At 37.9% G+C, this 24,990-nt stretch overlaps 1 protein-coding gene and 1 non-coding gene across 2 annotated transcripts in view; one reads left to right on the top strand and one right to left on the bottom strand.

The window, feature by feature from the left end:
• Nucleotides 1-24,990, bottom strand: part of Shroom4 (shroom family member 4) — a 210,034-nt gene that overhangs the window by 61,016 nt on the left and 124,028 nt on the right. The window lies entirely within an intron of this gene.
• On the top strand, nucleotides 432-578 carry LOC115063200. The gene has a single exon (XR_003843087.1). It is a non-coding gene; the product is annotated as a small nucleolar RNA SNORA48 (small nucleolar RNA).

Genomic DNA, 24,990 nt, shown 5'->3' with positions numbered 1-24,990 from the left:
TTTCTTATAGCAGACGAAAGAGACTAAAATAGTCCACCTGACCATAGATGTGATGGGTAAAGAAAAGGAGAGCCAGAAGGAGTATCAGGCTTCTTAGTATCCAGCCTGTCACCAACATCAGCAAAGAAACTGTGCTTTTATATCAGCTAGTTTGTAAAATATCCTGACTTTTAAAAGCAATACTTGTAGAAGGCAAATCATCCAAAGTTTAAGAAGATACATATAATAAACAAGAGTCCCCCATATTCCTTTAAAAATGTATTTACCCAAGCAGCAATATGATACAAGATTTAAAACATAATTTAAGGTGGGTATAGTGCACACACCCTAGTCTCTAGTCCCAGCAACTTGGAAAGCTAAGGAGGGAGGATTGTTAATTCATGGGCCAGACTTGATAACCTCTTTGCTCCTAAAAAGAAACATAAGCTCCTCTCCCCTAACAATGGGCAAACAAAGAGACACCTTGGTGGTGGTGGTGTTCTTATAGCAGTCAGGGGCACAGCAGGTGGCAGTCCTTTGTTCATCTTAGCTTGATACCTGGTTTGAGGTCAATGGTGCTTTATACCTAGGACACATATAAATCAAATCAAATCAAATCAAATCAAATCAAATCAAATCAAATCAAATCAAATCAAATCCAGGTAGGACAGCACAGGATGAGGAAGAGACCTGGAGACCGCCATGCTATCCACACACCTGCCCTCCAGCACATGGCACAGGCAGGCCATAGACACCTGCTTGCTGCCATGTCACACAGCAATGGATAGAGGATGTCACCCTGGAGCCCACCTGCCATGTGGCCAGCCTGCAGCAGGAGTCACCACAAAGTGCAAGGATGTGGTAGTCAGATGGGAGAGAAAGAAAAGTGGAGCAGCCTGAGCAGTATGAAGAGAGATGGAAGTGGAGACTCCAGGGTGGAGAGGAGTAGCCTGCTGTGAGTAGCCAGCCCAGCCACCTGGGCACAGGGTGAGGTCCCATCCTGAGCTGCCACTGTGGATCATGTCTGGGTCCTTGGCTATGTAGCAGCAGGGGTTGGTATCAAATGTCAGTGGCTCACACTACCACTAGAGAACATAGAGACAACCCTGGTTGGGGTAGCTGACAGGATCCACATGGATGTCTAGGGCCTGTATAGAACATGCCCTACCCCTCCCTGGCTGTGGCGCTCTGGAGAGCTGGCCCCATCTCTCACTAGCAGCAGCACTCCAGGCAGCTTGCCCTGGTGACAGGGGTGTTGGTGAGGGTGGGAAAGCTGGTCCTGACACTCCTCTGCCATGGGGTGGCATGGGCACAGAGGTGGTGCCCAGGCCACTGCCACCTCCAGCAGTTGGGAAAGCTGCCCACCTCAACAACTGCAGTAGGGCGAGCAGGTCCTGTAAGTCACCTGAAGAGCACAGTAGAACTGGCCCTGGTGGCAGTGGTATAGGTAAGCGGGCCTAAGGGTACACAAGCAAGGTAGAGTTGGCCCTTCCAATCGTCTGCCATGAGCTGTCATGGGTGCAGGGGTGATGCCCTCCACCCCTCACTCCTCACCAAGTGCAGCACTTAGGAGAGCTGGCCCTCAGATCATGAAAGCAGGTAAGCTTGCCCTGCCCCGGGGTTGGCAGCAGCACTCGGAAGCAGACCATGCCCCTGAACAGGGCAACACAGAAGAGCTAGCATAGGTGAGCCAGCCCCCCGACACTGAGAGTACAGGAGAGATGACTCAACCACTTGTTTGCTTGTGAGGTATGCAGGTATGGGAGGTGATGCCTTCCCCCTCCCTTTCCCCATCTGTAGTAGTTGGGAGAGCTTGCGCCCTCACTGATTGTAGCACTCAGGAAAAGTGGTCCCTGCACCTCACCTAGGCAGTGCAATGAAGCTGGTCTTAATGGCAAAGGCACAGATGAGCCTGCCTCTAGGGTTCGACATCAGGAAAGCTGCCCAGATCCTCTCAAACAGCACTTGGGAGAGGAGATTCACAGTGGAGCTGGCTCTGGAGGTGTAGGTACAGGTGAGGTGGCCCCAAGGGCATGAAAGCAGGTGCCATTGGGTGGCCTAGATGCAGTAGTGCTGGGGAGCTCACCCCCTGGTGGTGCAGATAAGAGCGAGCCTGTAAGCTCACCTGCTCAGCTATCACCCAGGCCCACCCCAAAATATGCATCATCTGCAAATGGTTGGGACATGTGAAAGAGACAATCCTGCCTACCCAAAGCTGTAGGATCTCCATGACACAAAACAGAAACAGGATATATGGGAGGAGTCCTAGTGAAGATCCAATATTGACCATGTCACAGAAGCTAGATATCTCAAACTAGACCAATGACTCATTGCAATGAACAGTTGCAAGTGCAGATGTGTGGACAGAGGGATACATGGCGGGACACATGGTGACATAGTATAGCTTCAAACGATGAGATACTTTCTATGCTTTCTTTCATTGTTTATGTGTGTTTTACTTTGTGGAGGAGGTTACAAAGGCAAAGGGCAGATATAAAGGGACTGGGAGATGAGCAGGATGGGTGTGCATGATGTGAAACTCACAAAGAATAAATAAAAAGTTTAAAAAAGTAAGCTCTAGAACCAAAGTGTCCAGAATTGAATTCAACATGGTTAAGTATGTGACCTTGGCTCTGCTGTTTAACAGCACCCCTTCTCTTACATTATTATTATTTCTAAAATGAAAGTAATAATTGAACAGAGAAAGTATATTTTAATACTGATTGAATTCTTGCTGTTTGTAAGTGTGTGTGTGTGTGTGACATGATTTCATATGTTAAAATACTTTTACAAAAATTTTAATAACTGTGCAGTATTTCATTGAAATTTCCATATAATACAAATAATGAATATTGAGGTCATTTCTAAGTTTCTGCTTATAGAAACTATACTGCAAAGAATATCCTTGTATTTCTTCAAACATATATCTGATTACATCTTTGAGACAAAGTTCTGCACATGGAGCTCTGGAACTTAAGTTATGTGACTGAGGTAATAAAAGCCCATTAAAACCCAAAGAGGTCATGCAATTTGCACTTCTACCAACAGTTTGTTAGATCTATGTTGCCCTTTAAATCCTCAGGGCACCGCCAAGCCATCTCTTTAAAATGCAGATTCTGGTTGAGTAGGTCTGAAGTGAAGTGGCTTTTCTAACAAGCTCTCATTTGACACAGATGTTGCTGGTCTAAGGCCCACACTTGGAATAGTACGGTATTAGAGTGGATGTTTCTTGGCATTCTTGCCAAAAGTATATATTAAATGTTCAGATTTTTGCCATGATCCATGAAAATTCTATCTTGTTCCTTAAATTAATCTAGATTTATTTAATTGTAATGAGTTCCAGGCAAGCCTACACCGCATTGTGAAATCTTATCTCAAAATAAAATTATGAGTGTGGTGAAATACTGTTCATTTATATTTATATGCCAAATTTCTTTTGATTTGAACTACCTCCTCTGAAGCTTTTTGCTCTGTAAAATGTTTTTTTTTCTTAGTTTTAACTTAGTTTACTTTCAAGAGTTCTTCAAGAAAACCAGCCTCTTTCCATATATACAGTGGAACAAAATATAAAATGTTTTCATGCATTAATCTCATACACACACACACATGCATGCACACACACACACACACACACACACACCACCTATACATTCTTGTGGTGCTGTAAATTTTAATATCACATAGTCCAATATAAACTATTCTCCTTTATGACTCCTAAGTTTTGTGATTTGCTTTAAAATATCTTTAATATTATAAAAATGAACACATGGGGGCTGGAGAGATGGCTCAGGGGTTAAGAGCACTGACTGCTCTTCCAGAGGTCCTGAGTTCAAGTCCCAGCAACCACATGGTGGCTCATAACCATCTGTAATGGGATCCGATGCCCTCTTCTGGTGTATCTGAGGAGAATGATGGTACACTTACATACATTAAATGAATTAATGAATGAATGAATGAATGAGTGAATGAATGAATGAATGAATAAATAAATAAATAAATAAATGGTAAAAAAAATTTAAATGAACTCATATACTAAAAATCATACTTGTCCTTTAGTATTTGTAAAAGATTGGTTCCAGGATACCAAAGTCCACAGGTATTCAAGACTTATATAAAATGGTGTCATATTTCTATGTAACTTATACACATCTTACCAGATACTTTTAATCACCTCTGGATTATATATGGTAGCTAATGTAGTATGAATAACATGTAAATAGTTGTTTGACAATATTGTTCAGGGAATCATAACTAAGAAAAAAAGCCCATTCATTGTAAATGTAACTTGGTTCAGAATGTTTTTGATCTGTGATTGGTTGAACCTATAAATGTGGAACCTGTAGACACAGAAAGATGATTGTGTTAAATGGTGTTTCTAGATCAATTTCCAGGCTAAATTATGGCCTATTAATCAGTTTCTTTACACATTAGTACCAATGTATCTTATAACTAGTCCTTCCCTCCATTATTATTTTTTTTCATTCTTGAATGTTCCTGACAAATCTTTATACACACACACACACACACACACACTTACTTTAGAATCATGTAGGACATGCTTGACTATGATGTGCCTTGGAGACTACATGTGGTTGAAAATGACTGGGAGTCACGAGACATATAACTTCATATATTAATATTGGATCTATGATGAAACTCTAACAGGTTTTAAGGTTCTGTTCTCAGATCAGAAACATCAACATTGCCTTAGAACTTACTGTGCTTCTATGAATAAAAAATTCTGGAGAGAACACAGTGGCAAAATGTATTTCATAATCCTCTGGTGGGATCAAATGTGCACTTCAGGGTTATTGCTTTAGGGTACAACAGTGGATTAGAGACAAATTAAAGGGGGGAAAGGTTCAAGGTAAATAGAAAGGAAACAGGAGAAAGAATTCTTATAATTAAATGGAAGACATTTCTAGAAAGAAGTGTTCAAAAGTATGACTGTTGAAATGAAGAAACTAATACTTATGAATAAAGTACTGTTTCTAAATGGTGCATGCACAGTGTCATTTATTATACAATCCTGTAAGGTATATCAAATCACTCTCATTGTATATATAAAGAAATTGTGCTTCAATAACTTACTGAAAGTCATCCAATTGATAGATAACTTGATCACAGTTCTAATATACATAAGTGGTAAAGTTCCTTCCCCTACTTTACTATACTGATGAAAAACTATTCATTGGAAAACAAAGAAAGATAAGCCTTGATGTTTTAAATCTATCTGGTAGACACTCATTCATCTTGGAACTAACAATACACACAAGAGGATTGTGGTGTTATGTGAGTGACCAGGGATAATGAGAAAATGGGACGTGAGAAAATAGAGACAATGGATCTAAGAATATTTTTTTGAGAGTTAAAGAGGTTTCATTGTGAAGGAAAAGACAGTCGAAGAATGTGAAATTTTAAGGGAAGATTGTATTTTAAGGATAAAAGGAGCATCTGTACATATTTAAATGGGATTCAGATTAATTTAGCTTGTTAATAGCAATCTATGGGTGGAGGACAATCTTTAGTTCTAGTCTCTCACCAAAACACTATGTTATAATGTTTCTATTTATTTTTTTCTCACAGTTTCCAATTGTATCTTTCCATCCATCTATTTGTCTCCCTGCCTCCCTGCCTGCCTGCCTGCCTACACACACACACACACACACACACACACACACACACACACACACACACACAAACTCTGAGTGTTCTTTTTCTTTAGCACTTACACTGCATTGATCACCAGGTGGTACCTGTAAAGCATCTCCACTTATTAATTCACCCTCCACACTGCAATTGTCACTATTCCTTTCTCTGCATAAGCAACCACAATCCATGAGCAGCCTACATCTAATCAAGTTCCTTGCACTATTCTGAAAGTGCCGATTTGATTCTCACTCCCCTAGTTTCACATGTGCTTGACCTCCTTAATAGTCCTCAAACCTAGATTACTCTTCATTCTATCTTTCCATTTTATAAAAACCCTTTAAGCCAACATCCTTGTCTTTTCCTGCAGAATAGTGCTATTTTCTTCCTTTCATTTTTGAAACTACTCAATACAGGTATCATTCATCTTAATCATCATCAACTTCTTTGTTCAGCTATATTATTTATTTTGTATTGCTTGTTCTTTGACATTTCTTTCTTTCTTGACACACATACACATGACATGGATGGTGTCTGAGAAGGTCAGAATTAGATTCCTTGGGACTGAAGTTAAAGATTGCTATGGGCCACCCAATTTAAAAGCTGGGAACTGAACTCTGGAAGCTCAGTCAGTGCACTTAGGAACTATGTCATCTTTTAAGCACCTGTTATTAGATAATCTGACACATTTCTATAATTCATTCTATTATTCTCTCCCACTAGCCTCTCTTATTTCTGTCCTACACACACACACACACACACACACACACACACACACACACACTTGTCATAAGTCTTCCTATTATCATTTTTCATGGATGTCAAACAACTTATGGATGTCAAACAACTCATTTTGGAACACAAGATTCAAGATTCATAATTATGAGCATTAATATGGTACCCTACAGCATCTCATCTCCCGTTGTTTGTTTCCTATTCTCTTTTAACTCTTTTAACTAGAACATAGGGTGAAGACATAATGTTCCCACCGGTTCCCCACCACACTGTTTAAAATACATGCCAAGTACTCAAAAGATGGAAATCATGTGATGAGAGATCTTTTGGGAATTAGTTTTTGGAAAACACCCACTTTGTTCTTAATCATGGATGCAATATGGTATATATTCATGGTATGTACACTCAGTATCAGGTGCAGCACTTTTTCATGACGAGACAATTTATTGCTTTCAGGTGACAAACATTGCTTTTAACTGCCATAAAGGTAAAACTATGTGATGTTTAAAGATTGCCACAGTAATTCTATGATTTCTACTCACTGCCTATAAGACTGCATTTTAAAATCCAAACTCAATGCTCTAGTCCAAAAATCAGATTGCTTCATTCATTTTTACTTTTAAAAACAGATTTCAATTGTTATTAACTTATGTACATTACTCATATACTTGAAGTAAAAACTCAATTAAGAAAATAGGTAAACAATATCTTAAGTTTAGTGTATAATTACAGTTACTATGAACAAGAAGGAAATGTATCTCTATGTTCTTGAAATAAACAACTGGAGATGAGATGCTGTAAGGTACTATATTATCACTCATAATTATGAATATTGAATCTTGTGTTTCAAAATAAATTGTCTGACATCCATGGAAAATGATAATAGGAAGAATTATGACAAAAGGACGTAAGGTTAATCAGCATGTAATTGACACTCAAATATGCACAATTTAGATGTTTTCCTTTATTGGTATTTATGATTTATTATTTAGAAACTCTTACAAACCAATCTATTGGAATACAACTCCCTATTAAATGTACCTGAAAAAGAAAATACTGTATGAATTAATTTTTATGATACATATTAGATATATCACTTTAGGGAGATTTTGTTTCACCAATGTAATAACCCACAAATGATGAGATGTCAATTTTTTTTCCAGTGATACTTAGTCTAAAATATACATATGTACACAAACACATTTTTTGGAGGCAGTCTAAATCTATTGGGAGAAAAAGACTAGATTAAAAAGCACATTTTCAGCATCTCCTAATGCACACATTATTAAACAGAGCACATCCCAAAGATGCAACTGGAGTGCAGAATATAAGTAACAACATTTTCCTACTGACGGAGCTGGCTTAGCCTCTGGTCAGAAAAAGAAAATGCCTTCACCCAACAGATGCCTCATAATGTAAGCAGCAGCAATCATAGTGGTTCAGTTATGCAGTCCCTTGCCTAGAACCTTAACTCTAACCCCATCCAAAAGCCAATTAGCTCAGTTCAGTCTTCTGTGGAGACTGGAGGGCACTCCTGGTCAAGGCAAAGCTAAAGTCTAAGCAACATGCAAGGAATCAATTATCATCTCAGACTAATTTTCACTTTCACTCTGGGCTCATACAAGGCTACTGCAGAGGATAACTTTCCCACAGTGAGGTAAGTTAGAATGCATGTACTGCCTTTGTAAATTGATACAAGGATTTCTGAAGAACTCAGCTAAATATTCTATTTTAAATTTTTGAAAATATTACTGAAACAGAAGTAGGTTAAGTACCAACTTCCATGTCTCCAGAGAACATACTAGATATGAAGACAGACACATTTGGCCATAAGGGAGTGAACATGTCCCCTCATTCATTCCCTTGGAGCCAATCTTGTCTGTAAAGCAGGAGGGCATCCACCCCTCGACCTCAAAAGACATGTATGGCTATTAAATAACACGATACACTTGAGAGCTACAAGCTACTAGCACTATAACTGATCCATAGCAATTGGGCAATAGAGAGACAGAGCTAACACTTGCAGAGAGCCTATTAAATCTAAAGTGATCTGAGTTATGCCTAAACTTCTTTAATATTACATGGGAAAGTTCCTTGGGAAAAAAACCCTTTCATTCTACATTCAAATTTTTAAGGACAAAATTCTCAATACCTTTAGACCAACTGTTGGTTTTGGACTGGTATAGCATTATTTCAATGAGTTACAGAATTATGGTAGTCTTGGTAACTGGAACTTCAACAGTGTCTATATAGTTAGGAAGAAATGGTACACACACAGGCATTAGATTTGAATCTTATATCTAATAGTTATTAGCTGCATGGCCTTTGACAAGTGATATTCATTCTGGGCCCTGGTTGAGCTTCATTATTTTGTTCTGATTTTTACAAGGTCTCTGATAAAGCAAACTTTTTCCTATCTTTGGATATAATACACAGGTAATACAAAGCTACTTTTTTAGTTCAGCTATGACAGACTAATGGCCAATGTCTGTTTATATGGAACACAAATATTTGTAATGGATGTTTACTGTGACACAAAAGAGGCTTCTTCTTATAACTCTTCCTGCTCTGGAAGATTCATTTTAATAGCTCTTCTGAATCATATATAAAAGATCATTCATTCTCCCCATCACTTCATGAATATGTTCTCCTACTCATCCTTAAACTTTCCTTTATCATCAAACCTTCAACTTCTCCAGAAAAGACAAGGCAACACCGAATTGCACATACACAGAAAATGAAAAGGGTGAAGACAACTTGACACAGGCTAGAGTCACCAGAGAAGAGGGATCCTCAACTGAGAAAGTTCTTCCATAAAAGTGGGCCATAGACAAGCCTTTAGGGCAGTTTCTTAATAGTGATGGATGTGCGAAAGCCCAGCCCATTGTGGGTGGTGCCATCTCTAGGTTGGTGGTCCTGGGCTCTATAAGAAAGCAGGCTAAGCAAGCCAGTAAGTAGCCCTCCACCATGGAGTGGTAGGCAACATTGGGGGAGTGACTGAAAAAGGGAGGGGGAAGGAAGAAGGAAAGGGAAGGAGAAAAAGAAGGGGACGGGAGAAAATGAGAGAGAGAAATTACAAATGAAACTTTCTTAATCTCTTTAAACATGAATTCACCAAAGCTAGTCTATAAATTTGTTTTCAAAGTGTTCTCTCCAACAGTCTAAGGAATTTTAGGAAAGTCTCTTCTAGAAGCACAGAGGGACAATCTCATATAAAGAACCTCTACTATATGTAAATGAACCATTCTTATGACTGAGATAATGAGAAGGGAGGTGGATTTTTCTGTTCTTTCCCTAGAAGGGGGAAAAGCAATTTACCCTATGTAACTTCTCAAAGACCATTCAAAGATATACATTAACTTTATACTTAGGAAAATTGAAAAATATTCTGCATCCTCATCACAAGAAAAAGGGGAAAGAATATATTAAGAATATATTGCTGCATTAGGAGCCAGAGACATAATCATTTTTAGCTGCACAGAGATGCCAGAACAGCCAACTAATGCTTTCCCTTTGATTAGCTGGAAAGCAATCAATGCACTCTTGCTAGATTGGAGATTCCACTCAAAATAGAAACTGGCCTGAAGTCCAAAAAGCTGGTAGCTCAGAGACAAATTCCCCAAAGGGATCTTGACACTTGCTCAAAGATCCAGACTTGGCAAGCTCATCAGGACCTAACTTTAAGGTTTCGACTTAAAGAGGCTGTTAAATTCTAAGGCCACATACTCAGTGTCTTTAGGAGTTATATGCTTCATCCACTTAGTGAAGCAACACACTTGCAATGTGTAAGGTTTGGTTCATGTGGCTATTTTAGTGAAAACACTATTTCTTTGTTTCCTCCTTTTTTTACTTACCCTCCTCTCATAGATTACATCCCTACCAACCAGAGTTTTCCCTCCCTTCTTTTTCTTAGCCCCTCCCTTCAATCTCTACCCCTACTCCTCCTCATTACAGGCCTCCCAGGGATATCAACCAAACGTGGCGTAGTAAGTTGCAATACGACTAGACACCTCCCCTCTTATTAAGGCTGGTGAAGCCACTGAGTAGGGGGAAAGGAGTGTCAACAAGACAAAAAGGCCACCAACAGATTGTGAAAGGATCTTTACCAATCCTAAATCTGATAGAGGACTAATATCCAATATATACAAAGAGTTCAAGAAGCTGGACTCCAGAAACTCAAAAAACCCCATTAAAAAATGGGGTACAGAGCTAAATAAAGAATTCTCAACTGAGGAATATCGAATGGCTGAGAAACACCTGAAAAAACGGTCCTAAAAGCAAGCAAAAGGGTCAGAGATAGCTTCCATTCCAACTGTCCCATGAGAGGCCCCCAAGAAGACAAAGCTATACAACTATAACATATACAAAGAGGACCAAGGTCAGACACCCATGCAGGTTCCCTGATTGGAAGGCATAATTTATTAATGAAAATTATAAACAGTATATAGAAATAATGCATATAATTCTTAAGGGGTGGCACTAAAATATTATCAAGACTCCTGCTCTGGGAAAATGAGATAATTATTGCCTGGATTTTTGGACAAGAAAAATAATCATTAAAACACTCTTATCTGTCTTTCTCTGATACCATTCATTAAGAGAAAATACTGCAAACATATACCTGACAAAAGAATAGTATTTTAAATTTTAAAAGAACTCATTATCAACCTCATTGTAAAAATTCAAATCACAGTGTAAAAACCAAACCAAGAAATCTAATTTGAACGGTCGTAATGTAATGAAGATGGTTTTTATTACACGACGCAGACAGACCACTCAGAAAAGGTTTAGTGCTAGGGCATGGCACAGTGTCAAGTTTCCTGGGTTTTCTTTTTGCTCTGAGGAGAGTCCAGTGGTGGGCACAGACAAAAATCACCCCTAAGACACATCCATTCCCATCCTCTAAAAGAACAGCATCCTAGCACAATGAAGGATGTATAGAAAATATCTACTCTGCTCTGGGTAACTACCACAGGAAATCTGAAGCTCTATCCTCACTCCTGTTAACAAATGCTGAATGAAGAGCCTAGATTTCCACTTTGGCTACTCTTTAACAATGTAATCCAATCCTTACTCCACCCACTACTCAGGCATTGGCAATACAGGCTACATACAGAATCAAGACTTCTGTACACAGTGGTAACAGGCCTTCACTGACCCACAGTATCAATAAACATTTCAGAAAATGGGGTTATCTGCCTCTACATGTCAAGAGCAAAGAGCTTGTCCTTCTTCCTGTTGTGGTGGTTATCAGAGGGCACACCGAAAGCAGCAAGGGACATTTGAGTAGGCATCTAGCAGGAGCAAAGAACGCTTTCTTGGGTATTGTTAACAGAAGTCAAGTTGAGAGCCTGGGCATCTGCCTTCATATGGCATGGGCCCTATCCTCAAGAATGTGGTATCAAAGGGAACTAGATAAAATGGAAAGTTCAAATGTAATCATAATCTCTAATCAAATCCACAAAAGTGTACATTTTAATGGAAAATCATTCACCATTGCTATAGACCAGGAAGATCTAAATTTGAACAGTAACAACTAAAAGATAATAGATAGCAACAGTAAAGGTAAGACATGTTACAAGTGTATAACAAAAGCATCCATCATAAAGATACTTCCCTAAGTAATTACAGGTGTACAGGAAATGAATGACAAGTAAGAATCTCTCAGCTAAGATATGGCACATCTTGACAAAAATATATAAATATAAAGAAACATCAAATGGGAAATTTACAACTTAAAAATAAAATTAAAGTCACTAAATATTCTCAGAAGCAATTTCAGAGGCAACACAAAAGGAATCAATTAAATTTTAAGATAGCATTAGAAATTACCCAGTTTGAAAAGCAGAATGAAAATTGACTACAAGATGAATATATAGCTTCAGGAATCTTTGGGCGTGTCATGAAAGAGCTAACATTCATAGTATCAGTCAACTGGAAGGAGAGAAAGGGAGAGCAGGGCTGAAAAGTGTCCTTGAAAAATAATGCCCCTACACTCAAATGGCTGAAACTTTATGTATTTGACAAAAGATACTTTGGGGTGAAGAAATTCTAAGAATTTATTACTGGAAGACTGATTCTAAAATAATGGTTAAAAGTAGTTACCTAAAGGAAAAGGGGGAAAAAAAGGAAAAATAAAGGAAAAGGAGATGACCACAAAATCCTGGTTATCTGGAAGAATCAACATGACAATAGACCTTAGGCAGCATTGTAAAATAACATCAACAAAGTAAGAAATGGTATATAAGTATTACACATATATCAGCCACTAACAATCTATATGAAAAGAAATACTTAAAATATTAATGATGCCCAGCTATAATGCCTATGAAGCACAATAGTATCAATTCACTAAGTGTGCATGTGTGTGTGTGTGTGTATGTGCACACCTACATATAATTTTAAGAAGTAGAATTGGAAAAATGAGATTGAAGGTTTTTTTAACTTTTAAAAATTATTAAGATAGTTGAAAAAGTTAAATAAGCTACCGAAAAAGTCTACAATTGAAATATGATTGTTAACATCTTTGTAAAAATGGAGAGGTATTTCTACACTTGAAGGCTTTTGGTTGCTAACATAATTCAAGTTCTCCGTTAGTTAATATTCCAGATGAATACTTTATTTTTATAGCTTGCCAGTCTTAGATAACTGCATTAAGAGAAAGAGAACACAAAGGAGAAACAGATCAACCCACAGTTATCCACAGTGCTTATATATTTCTGTGAAGAATGGATAGAGAAAAGATTAAAATCAATAAAGAAACAGTAGGATTTAATCATACCATTTACCAATACAATCTAATTGAGATTTATAAGGAACATTACATAACAAAAGAATGCAGATTGTTTTCAAGTGCTCATGAGACATATACTGCAATAGATTATATCTTGTTTCGTTAGATAAATCAACAATTTTTAAATAATTTAAATCATACATAAGTACATTTTCCTTCCACAATGAAATTCAACTAGAAATTAGCAATAAAAACAACTAGAAATTAAAGAACACATTATGAGAAATATATGAGTCAAAGTAGCAGTTTCCCAAGCAATCACATATTTTATTAACTAAATGAAAATAATAATACAGCAGATTAAAATCTGCAAGGCACAGTTGAAGCAATACTTTCAAGAAATTTATTGTCATGAATTACTCAGTTAGGAAAGAAAGAATAAGGCTAAACTAATTAAACAGGCAAAGGGTGAGAACAACAGAAAGGTTATAAGAGTAAAGTTCAATGAAAGCCAAAAATTACAGTTGCCAAAGGCAGGAGAATTATGAATTTGAGGCCAACCTGGGCTGTGTAGCAAGTCTCAGGCTATCTTGTATATCTAGACTCTGTCTAAAAAGGAAATGAAAATTAGAGAGAAAGATTGTGAATTACCTAAAAAAAATGTTAGCCCCAGTTATATATAGAATCTTTCTGAAAAATGATCAGGAAAGAACTCCTCCCAATTTACTTTATGAACTAAGAATTGCTTACATGTGAAAACTAGACACAGGACAACTAACCTCAGGAGACTTTATGAAGAATGAAGGACACAAAAATCCTTATGAAAATATTACAGAATAGCACTCTTTATTATATAAACAATATTATATGTGATCAGGAATAATGTATTCCTATGATGCAAAAGCAGCTAAATATTTAAAAACTGGTCAGCATCCTATGATGTATCAATAAATTAAAGACAGCATGAAGAATCTATTCTATTAGCAAACTGAAAAAAAATTTGATAAAATTCAGCATCTATTTACAACAACATTCAGCAAACATGGAATTAAGAAGAAATTTAAGGGGGCTCATGGGCTAGGGCAAAATGAGGCTCTAAGGAAGAAGAGTGGAGAGGTTAATATAGTGCATGTAATATGAATATTGGAACAGGATAACAAGGAGTAGACAGGAACGAGGCTGTGGGTGGGGCAGACAAATGAGATGTGAAAGACAGGGAAGACTAAATTCATCCAAGCCAAGTATATACAAAAATGCCATAAAAAAGTGTTACTTCATATGATAACTGCAAGTAATATTATACAGAGTGATCAGGTTGTACTAATGTGTTTAGAAATATATTTGCACATACATGTAGATATATGTATGAAACAATAACAGGAAAGAGAGAAAGGAGGGTTTACAGGAGGGAAAGGAGGGGAAGTTGATGTAATGACATTATAATCTTAAAATAAATGAAAAAATTAAAAAATAAAATATTGGAGTTTCATTACATGTAAAGAGCATGTATATAAAGCCTGCCATTAATATCATACTTAATAAAAGGCTGGCTGACCCAAGATACAATTTTCAAAACACATGAAACTCAAGGAGAAGGAAGACCAAAGTGTGGATACTTCAATCCTTCTTAGAAGGGGGAACAAAATACCCATGGAAGGAGTTACAGAGACAAAGTTCAGAGCAGAGACTGAAGGAAAGGCCATCCAGAGACTGCCCCACCTAGGGATCCATCCCATAAACAACCACCAAACCCAGACACTATTGTGGATGCCAACAAGTGCTTCCTGACAGGAGTCTGATATAGCTGTCTCCGGAGAAGCTCTGCCAGTGTCTGGCTACAGAAGTGGATGCTCATAGCCATCCATTGGATGGAGTGCAGGGTCCCCAATGAAGAAGCTAGAGAAAGTACCCAAGGAGTTGAGGGGGTTTGCAGCCCCCTAGGAGGAACAACAATATGAACTAACCAGTACCTCCAGAGCTCCCTGGGGCTAAACCACCAACCAAAGAGCACATGAGACTCATGGTTCCAGGTGCATATATAGCAGAGGATGGCCTAGTCGGCCATCAATGGGAAGAGAGGTCCTTGGTCCTGTGAAGGTTCTATGCCCCAGTGTAGGGGAATGCCAGGGCCAGGAGGAAGGAGTGAGTAGGTTGGGGAGCAGGGGGAGGGGAAAGGGGATAAGGTATTTTTAGAGGGGAAACTAGGAAAGGGGATAACATTTCAAATGTAAATAAAGAAAATATCTAATTTTAAAAAGTTCAATATATGTTTACAATGTTTACAATAAATAAATAAATAAATAAATGGATGTTTGGCTCTAAGATCAGAAACAAGGGAATGACAGACATTTTACTCATTCCTCTTCAAAACACTGATGCAAATATAAAGATATAATAGGAAAATTTAAAATATGATGAAACACAAACATGACAGGGAATAAAACCATTCTTATTTAGAGGACGTGTTAAAATCTCAAGGGATCCAAAACAAATAAAGGAAACTCAGAGAACTAATAAATACAGCAGATTGAAGTATACAGGCTCAACATTTAAAAAGTAGTCATATTTTGAGCACTAACATTAGACATGTAGAAACAAAGTTAAAACTTGCTGCCAAAAATAATATGCTTAGATATACATCTAACACAAATGTATAGGATTGCATGCTGAAAACTACAAATTACTTATGAAAAAAGTCAACACACATTCAAATATATGGAGAGACACTGTGTTCCTGGATTAGAAATGTCAGTGTAACAGAAAAAAAAAAAATGGCCGGGCGTGGTGGCGCACACCTTTAATCCCAGCACTCGGGAGGCAGAGGCAGGCGGATTTCTGAGTTCTAGGCCAGCCTGGTCTATAAAGTGAGTTCCAGGACAGCCAGGGCTACACAGAGAAACCCTGTCTCGAAAAACTTTTAAAAAAATGGATTTCTCGGTTATAGGTACAGAGACAAAATTTAGAGCTAAGATGAAAGGATGGACTATCCAGAGAGTACCCCATTCGGGAGTCCATCCCATCATCAGCCACCAAACCTAGATACTAATGCTCATGCCAGCAAGATACTGCTGAAGGGACCCTGATATTGCGGCCTCTTGTGAGGCTATGCCAGTGCCTGGTAAACACCGAAATGGATGCTCACAGCCAGCTACTGGATGGAACACANGGTCCCCAATGGAGGAACTAGAGAAAGTACCCAAGTACCTGAAGGGGGCTGCAACCCTGTAGGTGGAACAACAACAGGAACTAACCAGCACCCCCGGGGTTTGTGTTTTTAGCTGCATNTGTAGCAGAAGATGACCTAATCGGCCATCAGTGGGAATAGAGGCTCCTTGGTCTTCCAAACTCNATATGACCTAGCACAAGGCAAGGCCTGGGCCAAGTAGTGGGAGTGGGTGGGTAGGGGAACAGAGGTGGGGGGAGGGGTATGGAAACTTTCGGGATAGCATTTGAAATGTAAATAAAGAAAATAATTAAAAAAATGGATTTCTCTATTGAAATTTCATTTAGTATTGTAGAGTCCATCTATCAGATTTTAAGAATCATACTTAATCAAGGCTGGGTGGTATTGGTGGAGACTTTCTAATCTTTCACAAATGAAAGCAACAGAAACACAAGTAGATCCCTTAGATATACGAAACTTATTTCTGAGAAAGTTGCAAAATCAATTCAATAAGGGCTGGAAAGATGGTTCTTTCTGCTCTTCCAAATGACTCCAGTCTCTAGTAACATTATCAGACAGCTCCCAACTGTCTATATAACTGCAGTTCCAGGGTCTCCCTCTTCAGGCCTCCATAGGCATCCACATGGATATAGTGTGTTGTGTGCATATGTACATATGTGCACTCACAAGCATGCACATACAATAGTACATTTAATATATCACCATAATAATATATAATAATAATATTATTATTATAAAAAAAAGAAATTCAATAGAGGAAAGGTAACCCTTTTGGGAAACAGTGTTGTCACAACTGTACAACTGAACATCAAAAAACAAATCTCAAGACTCATAATAATGTACATGCACCCACATTCAAAATGGATCAAAGATTTTATGTAGGTGTAAAGTATAAACTTTTTATTTTTAGACTTGGAACTGATTTTATGTAGGTGTAAAGCTATAAACTTGTAATCTTTAGACTTGGAACCAAATATCAAGATTCATTAAAGGAATTGATACACTTGGATTTTAAATGACATAATTCATTATTTTAGTAATATTTACCATTGACTATGATATGTTAGGTGCTGGGATTTCAAAGATGATGAAATTGAATTCCCTGCCTTCAAGGAGCTCATAATTTGGCAGGGCAGAAAGATGCCAAAACTGGTGCCTATGCAATAAGAGCACAAAGGAGAATACTTTTGTATCCTATGGGAATAGTGGCTAGTGATAAATGGAGGACACAGTAGGGATTTTACTAGTCAAAGGATAGGTGGGAGAACATTCTAAGCAGAGAGAATAGCATTGTGCAAAGGCAGAGTCTTGAGAGACACAGCTCTGGGTGCATGTTAAGATGCTGAAAGGGGCTAAAAGAATGAGATTTACCAGGAAACATAGTAGAGGTAGTATTAATAGGATTTTGTCATTGATGTGATAAAGATGAAGTAGCTGAGAGAAGGAAGAAACTGAAATGCTTCATAACATCATACTCCAAGGGAAAAGACCACTGGATGTGATCAAGGCCATGAAAGAAAGAGAGGAGGAAAATATCAGGATATATTGTATATCAAGTTTCTACATAAAACTATGGTAAGAAAACTAGAACTACACAATTGGTATTCAGAAAAGAGTTTGGGGCTAGAGGTGTAAATGCAAGACACATTAGTGTTCAGGTAGTTGAAGCTATACTAGTGAATTATGTTTTACACTCAAATTACAAAAACAAAGAGCATATTCTCTGTCTGTCTATCTGTCCATCTGTCTGTGTCTGTTTGTCTCTCTTTCTGACAAAACATTTGATAAATTGATAGAGAAAAGTCCAAAGTTCATTTCTGACTGCTTGCCAGTTAGTCTTTACAAAAGTTGTTTCTTCAAGGCATCAACATTTAGAGAGAACTCTGGCTTAAAGGAGAAGAGATGAAAAGGCTGTAGTTAATTCATTTCTCTGCCATTGCTGCCAACTGCCTTCTCCTCTGTCTCCGTAAGACTCCCCTGGGGAGGAAATAATTTGCTGAAGTCAGTAAAGAAAATTCCATAGCTTTCCTTAGTGCATTAGCATTGACTATACAAAGTGACTTACAAGTCCCCTAGAAGATCTGGCTAAAATCTTGGCTGCTACAAATGTTGCCATTTCTTGTGGTCTTTAACAGAAAAGGAAGACAAACATTCTCTTACAGGTATCACTAATTGTGTTTCCGGTATGGATTTCAAGAAAAAGATGTGTCAAGAATAAAGTGGCTGGGAGGGAGGCCTCAGGGTTGACAAGGAAAAATGGGTGGATAGAGGAAGCCATGAGAATCAATTCCTGGCATTCTAAAGGGGCATATTTTTTCTAGAGAATATTTTCAGTACTTAAAAGCTGCTCATAAATCACTTCTTCCTGTCTTATGAAACAAACATATAAAGAACAAATTGAGCAGGGTGATACGACCCTGGAATCCTAGCACTCAGATAGGATGAGAGAGAAAGAAGTTTGTGAATTCAAGATGAGCTTAGACTACATAATAGGACAGTGTCCTAAATGGGAGCATCACAAACAACATGAAAAAGTCCAACCAAATACATTTCAAAATAATAATAATCTCAAAACAGGCTTTGTTTGTGTTTATTAAACCATTTGAACATTTTTCTAAGGATCAAAAACATTATCTCTTCAAGTTGAAAAAACTTGATTCATTTACAATGCTTTCATTTGAATGGCTTTTCTATCCATTGATAATTTTCTAGCACTTTCATGATTGCTCATCTTTAGAGTTGTGATAGGACCACTTAGTTCTGATAAAAACTGTTTGACTGTTTTTCAAAACATTCTGTTCTGTGCAAGGGATATGAGACTCTGGGAAAATAAAACATTTCAGAGAAAAAAATGTGTTGGACACTGTTGTTAAAGGAAGTGAGCCAGTCTGGGATGTTAATTAAGTCAACTTATTGTATCTAAATTAAGGTGGTGTCTCTTAACTGGAGCTTTAAGAGCTCGAAAGTGGAAAGGAGAGAAGATGTGTAAAAGAGAAAAGGGTGAAAAAGTCTCCTGTTAAGGAAACAGAGAAAATCTACTTCTTTATCCTTAGCGCTGTCACTTCCTAAATGAAGCTATTCTTTTTTTTTTTTTTTTTTTTCTAGAAATCCTGTCTAGTGGAGCAGGACAAAAATAACGCAAGGAGGAAATTTGAGAGTGAGGCAGTGAAACATGTAAATTTGGACTTTCTCACTGGTTGGCACCAACAGCCAAGGCTAGGGGAAAAGCTAGCTTATCAGTTGTGGCCAACATGGTGTGAAGGATAGTTAATCACTAAGAGAGGCAGCCTCGGGTATTTGGGATGTTGAACACATTCCAAGAATAAAATTATGCTGCCAGGAGAGTTTGTCATTTTATTTTAATTTAGATTTGTGGCAGACTGATAAAAGGCAAGGTGAAAGACTACCATTCCTGGTCCTGTTTATATATATATATATATATATATATATATATATATATATATATATATATATATATGTATGTATACATATATATGCAGGTACCTGGTCCTGTTTATATATATATATGTATACATATATATGCAGGTAACAATGATTAATATGAGAGAGAGAGAGAGAGAGAGAGAGAGAGAGAGAGGAGGGATACTGGGAGGATTCGGGAGAAGGCAAGAAAAGGAGAAAGTAATTATAGTCTCTAAAACTAAAATAAATATTTTTAAATTACCCTAAAAATTTCCTGCAGATATTGGTTAATGTTCTTAATATCAATATCTGTGATTCTTTTTTAAAGAACAAAGCATAATTTTCTCTCATGTGATAAAGCAATCAGAAACTTCTTTGACTTATATGAGAGGATGAGTTGAAAAAAGAGCTAATACAACTTAATATGCTGGGTTCCAAATATATTACCTAAATTCTTTAATTTCATCTTCAGAAGAAATCATTGAAAATGAAATCATAAGGTGACTCATAAAGATAACATGTCTGACCTATCAGTTCATTATTGGTATTCCTAGCTGTTCTCTCCCAAGGTACCATTCATTAATTAACCAACCTTTCATTTACTCATTCAATCATCAAATGCTGTCTGTTATCCAGGCACTGAAGCTACATCCTGGAGATAGATGGTCAATAACTCAAGCTTCTAACTTTATAGTACTTTAGGGGTCCCTGACTGATTTTTCAAGTTTTGGGGACTTCTTCCTTTCAAGCTACTGGATTCTTATTATACATTCTGTTATCTTCCTATCAATGGGAATTCTTTCTATGGATGCCTGTGATCAAGTGTGAGTCATTCAACAGAAGGAAAACAAACAAAATGATCAGCCTGTTTTTTTTTTTTCTCTGACACAATCAGCCAAATTAGTGTAGGAAAAAGCGATTAGGTCACATCCAGTCTACCCCTCTGGGAACAGAGCAAAACCACTCCTTGTATTATACTACATTATTTTCAATGACATTGTCCTGTCTAATTGTTAATAATTAAAATGACTCAGTGGCAGAGTTCCAGTATTTATTTCCAAAGTTTAGCCCATGACACAGAATTATTTTGCTGTCAAGATTCAGTTTATCTGAGAGTTAGCTTAAACAACTGTCTTGAGTTCATCTATCCATGATCTGATCTACCCTGATCTCATTCCTTGCCATTCCTATTTGTGGCCAACTTTATACCATTCAAATACAAATAGATATAAGCCTATTATACACACTTCCCACTCCCATTCACTGTGGCTGTTAAGCTACTCTGAGGGGAAACTATAATACAGTTTTAGGTATCAGTATTCCCTACTCTCTGCAGAGAAACACCAACTAATTCTTGGAGTTCTTAGGTTAGACTTATCAGATGTCTATCTTTTCTAGGGAGAAGATAGGTATTAGAGACCCTAGATTATATTTGAACTATATCTTGTTATCTCCACTGTTTTGTTCTTCTGCAGTAAAGGAATATGTCTTTAGAGATATTTTTCCAAATACATCTATTGGAAGAGGCAAACGGTTTTCTCATAGGACACTTTAAGAGATTCTGTTGATTTTATATGGATATAGTTTTTGTGAATATATTCACTCTCATATTTAACATCTGTTGGAAACCAGCAGAGTCATGTCTTGGGCAAGTGACTATATATGACTTTGGTAGGTCACTCTTCTGCAGGAAATTCAGTCTAGTACATAATATAAGTATATTCCTTTCCGCAGCTTACTTCTGCCACTTTCCACTTGTAGAAGGACTGTTGAGCTACTGTTGTAGCTCAGTGGTACAGTACTCGCCGATCTTGCCCAATGCCTAACAACCCCTATATCACAAAAATTTTCTACATGTGTAATTCCTCACCTTTGATCGCCTCATTTTTTTTTGAGAGGGTGCTAGGAATGGAATTAAGGTTTTGTGAGCATTAGCGAAGTGATATACCACTAAGTTACACACCCAGTCCACTCACATTTTAGCTCCTAATATGTTAACAACAGCTTTTCTGCCAAAACCAACTAATAACCTCTGAATTCTACAACCCAATAGTATATTTTTCAGTACTCATCTAACTTGACTGCAATACTTGATTCAACAATAGAGGTTGATGGATCGCTCCTTCCCACTCCCTTGACTTACATGATACCAGCCTCTTCTACTTTCCTTCTTTTGTGTCTAACTGCCTTTTTTTCTATCACTTTAAACCTGTTTACTCCCACAACTCTTGGCTGATGGAAATCCCTTTTATTTAACTAAAAATTAGAAGCAATATATAAAGAGGTCTCTCGCCACCACCATGTCAGTGATTAACCCTTCCTTACCTTGCTATGAAGAAAATTGTGTTCATGATTACCGATGGTTTTTCTTTTCTACTTCTGTTCTAATATTCCCAAAGACCTTACTGTCATTATTTCTTCCTTTCTAAAGCATCAGTTTATGTGTTTCTATGAAATTAGTTTCATTAGGCGTTAGATACTTTATGATTGTGATTTAAAAGAAAACACTCTTTATAAAATGAGTAATTTTAATAATTTGACAAATAAAAATTTTATATATTTCTTCCAACTGCCTCTTAAGCTAATTCTTTATTTCTTTACCTCCCATTAGTTTAACAAACAATCCATTTAGGCCTCTATCTCCAAATTCCATTGTTCAAGTTGCTAATGACCTCTATGTTGCCAAAATCAATAGTAAATTCTCAGAATTGGTGTCTCACCAGCACTTGACACATCTGAGTACTTTCTCTCTCTCTCTCTCTCTCTCTCTCTCTCTCTCTCTCTCTCTCTCTCTCTCCATATCTTCACTAGAGCTAATGCATAGTGCTATGAAGTTTTTGTAGCACGTCCCTGGCACATCTCAAGTTACACTTTTTGTTACTCTTTTTCATACTGTCTAAGGGATGTGCAATAATGTCTCTTCTTTGCTGTTTATATTTAATACATTAGCAATATCATCTACTCTCAGATCTTTAGTGATTAGAGGTAAGTCCAAAATTTGGATATTCAATTTTGACCCACTTCCTGAGTTGAGCTCTAGATATCTTTTTTACTTAATATTAGTAGACTTGCCAAACTTAATATGCATAGATTCAAACAATTAGGTTGACCTTCCCCACCCCCATCAAACTTATTTCCAACCTCTCCAGTCTTTTCTGCCTTAGCAACTGGTACCATACAGTTATTCAAGCCTAAATTGAAGGACTTTGTAACCTTTACCTTTTCATTCTCTGCCACAACCCTGTCTAAATCACACTTCACCTATCAATAAGTCCTCTGAAACCAATTGTAAATCTAATAATTTTTGCCATCTTTTTTGACAAAATTGAAGTCAATTGACCACCATTACCTGAATCACAGCAATTAATCTCCTGAGAGACTCTGCTGTTCCCTCTCCCTGCTCCCTCTTTTTACAGAGTATCCAGAACAATCTACAGCCTCCACGTACATGTACGTGTGGGGTGTGTGTGTGGGGGGAGTGTGTGTGGTGTGTGTGTGTGTGTGTGTGTGTGCGCGCGCGCGCGCGCGCACACACACACACACACACACAACCCACACACACCTGCAGAGGGACCATCCCTGATCTAGTTAAGGTCTCTTCTATTCCTGTTGTGTCTAGCATCTCTATCTTTTTTGTATTAATCATTTTATTCATTGACATTTCAAATGATATCCTCCTTCCCGGTTACCCCTCCACAAACTCCTCATCCCTTCCTGCCATCCCCCCTCCCTTTTGCCTCTATGAGGGTGCTCCTCTACCCACTCACCATTCCCGCCTCACCACTCTAGCATCCCCCTACCCTGGGGCATCAAGCTTCCACAGAACCAAGGGCCTCCCCTCCCATTGATGTCAGATAAGGCCATCCTCTGCTACATATGTGTCTGGAACCATGGGTCCCTCCATGTGTACACTTTGGTTGGTGTTGGTCTGGTTAGTTGATATCATTCTTCCTATGTGGTTGTAATCCCCTTCGGCTACTTCAGTCCTTCCCCTAACTCTTCCTTTGGGGTCCCTGTCCTCAGTCTGATGGTTGGCTGTATCTGCTTCTGCACTGGTCAGGTGCTGGTACAACCCACAAACCATATAGAACTTAAGAAGAAAGACTAAAATGTAGATGTTTCAATCCTACATGGAAGTGGTAATAAAATAATCACAGGAGGTAGAAGGAGGGAGAGAGGAAGGGGAGGAAAAAGGGGTTGGGCAGGATCAGGTATTGGAAGGGACTAGAGAGGAATACAGAGGGTCAGGAAATTGACTAGAAATATGTAGCAGTAGGGGATGGGGAACTGGGGGTAGCGACTAGAAAGTCCTAGATGCCAGGGAAGCAAGAGGTTCCCAGGACCAAATGGGGATGACTTTAGCCAAAATAAGCCACAAAGGGGAGAGAGAATCTGTAGAGACCACCTCCAATAGATAGGCATGGCCTCCAGTTGAGGGATGGGGCCACCCACCCATCTCAATATTGTTAACCCAGAAATGTTCCTGTTCAAAGGAAACACAGGGACAAAAAATGGAGCAGAAGGAAAGGCCACCCAGAGACCACCCCACCTAGGAACCCATCCCATTTGCAGATACCAAACCCCGACAATATTGCTAATGATAAGTAGCATCTCTATCTTAATAATTTCTGCTCTTACACGTCTTCATTTTCCTTCATAGCACCTATCACTGCTGGTATATATTTTTCCCCCTATGGTAACTGTTTATCTATCTCCATTAGAAGATCAGATTCATGTTAGGAAAGATTAGTTTGTTCAATGCTGTATCCTCAGTTCCCAAAATAGTACTTGGCATAGACAGAATATGAATTCAATAATTATCCTCATATTAATTAATGAAGGGATCTTCTCCCTGTGCTTAGTTAATAAATATATGTCACCAAGCATTAAGTACTAGACTTTTCCCATTTATTTTCTTTTACTTCTGTTTCTGGAAAATTCCATCTTTCTCAGTGCCTTAAATTACCATCTAGCCTAATAACTTCTCAAGTAAATATAGAGTACAAACTTCTTTGCTATATTCTAGAACCATAGTTGCAAGTACCTATTATAATTTCTACTTGGAGTTCTTAAATGGTTCAAATCCTGCATTTTCAAAATTAAATTATTTTCCTTCCTTTTAATATAACAAATATAAGCCAAGTAGTAATGGTGCACACCTTTAATCCCAGCACTTGAAAAGTGTGGAGACAAGAGGATCTCTGTGACTTTGAGACTAGCCTGCTCTACAGAGTGAGTTCTGGGATAGCCATGGCTACACAGAGAAGCCCTGTCTTGGAAAAAACCA

Source organism: Mus pahari, chromosome X, assembly GCF_900095145.1.
Source record: "Mus pahari chromosome X, PAHARI_EIJ_v1.1, whole genome shotgun sequence".
NCBI classification, from domain to species: domain Eukaryota; kingdom Metazoa; phylum Chordata; class Mammalia; order Rodentia; family Muridae; genus Mus; species Mus pahari.
This window is presented reverse-complemented; position numbering and strand designations above follow the sequence as displayed.